This window comes from Penaeus japonicus, unplaced genomic scaffold (assembly GCF_977035675.1).
Source record: "Penaeus japonicus unplaced genomic scaffold, GWHDUDI00000001_assembly GWHDUDI00000041, whole genome shotgun sequence".
Classification (NCBI taxonomy): Eukaryota; Metazoa; Arthropoda; class Malacostraca; order Decapoda; family Penaeidae; genus Penaeus; species Penaeus japonicus.
The window spans coordinates 22,073,837-22,075,313 of NW_028234443.1; the positions used below are offsets into that span (position 1 = coordinate 22,073,837).

Consider the following 1,477-nt stretch of genomic DNA (forward strand, 5'->3'; position numbering starts at 1 on the left):
ATGTAAACACAGCCATGTTTGAATTTCAGTGAGGATGAAGGTTTTTGAGGTATTTTGCACAAAGTGCCCTAAATAGGGGGGGGGGGTGACCAGGCAGGGGCAAAGCCCCTTTTGGCTAGGGCTTAATTCAAAACTAAGCAAAGTTAGGTAAGTAATTGGGTTAAGATTTTGAAAACGAAATATGCCCCGAAATAGGACGAGGTAGCACGAAGTGCCTTATAAAAAGGGAACCAGATGTGGGGTCCACTGGTGGAAGCGCACATTATCTCCATTATATATGAACAGTAGAGGTCGAGAGGAATCCATCGATACCCTTTTGTGGTATTTAGTAACGCGGCGTTGTTCGGAAAATTTACCCTTATCTGTTGTTCGTGTGATCCTCGCTTCAATAACAACTAATTTTTCAGTCTAAAACCCTATAAAAGAAGAAAGAAGAACTTATTTGTTCTAAGTAATCCGTGACTTTTTAATTCTCACCATTAACTATGTCGTATTCTCGCCTCTATTTCTTTATTTTTTTCGTATTTATTGTTCGATATGCTCACTTACCTCTTCCGTAGCTTAGAATTCCCATACGATGATATTCATATAAAAAAAATAACTTTATTGAAATGATAATACAACAAAAGTTTGTTTGCGTTTCTTCGCTATCATGTTGCCGTTCGTGAAACTTCCGGATTCGTGTAGATTCACTTACATTCTTTTACCTGTTTTAAGTTTCTCTTGCTGTTTCATAGATTTCCAGAGTTATTTCTTATATTGTGACTTTCTTCGCATTCCAAGTTGATGCAGAATCTTTCAGGCTCGGGTGATATCTACAAATTCTTCAGAGAAAAAAGAAATTGGCGTGATATTGCGTCTTGTAAGCTCCGCCCACACAGCTATGCCAAACCGTGTGATGGCCGCTGACACGCATGCGCGAGACATTGTCCAACCCTCAAAAATACCAAATGTTTTAAGTTTTATTTCTTTTCGTTGTATTCAGTTGTTTAAGGAGTACTTTATAAATGTTTTAACAGGATATATGAGAAATTGATATAAGAAGATAAGAGAAAATAGACAAATTTCATATTTCAAGGCCTCATTCCCGCAATGATTTCAACTTCATGGGCGGAGCATAGACACTGTCGGGCGTAGGACAGCGAAAGTGTCGTACTGCTCGGACAAAATTAGCCGTCACGCTCACAGACCGACCCGTGCCTTTGAGGCGCGTCTTTGGAAAAATGTGATTTTACAGTTATATGCTTCTTCTTCTGATGAAAAACACTTTTGAGTTCATAAGACACGACAAATACATTTCTTGTTTGCTTAAATTAATTCATATCGACATGAGAATCTGAATATGTTAACATTAAGCATGAAAAAAAATTATTTCTTCAAAAAGTTGTGCAGATTAGCAGTTAGTAAATAGATCCTATTTGTGCAAATACAGAGTGCATTCCATGACCCATCAATCACAGCAAAATTTATTCTAGGC

The 1,477-nt window shown here is 37.6% G+C and overlaps 1 protein-coding gene across 4 annotated transcripts in view; it reads right to left on the bottom strand.

The window, feature by feature from the left end:
- The window catches only part of LOC122266077 (uncharacterized), a 27,563-nt gene extending 26,644 nt beyond the window's left edge, over positions 1-919 (bottom strand). For 2 of the 4 annotated variants that reach the window (XM_086534472.1, XM_086534473.1), the window contains exon 1: positions 550-691. The gene's annotated coding sequence lies outside the window, so the exon portion shown is untranslated. The other 2 variants (XM_043035670.2, XM_043035669.2) reach the window with 2 other exon arrangements.
- Positions 920-1,477: the final 558 nt, after the last annotated feature.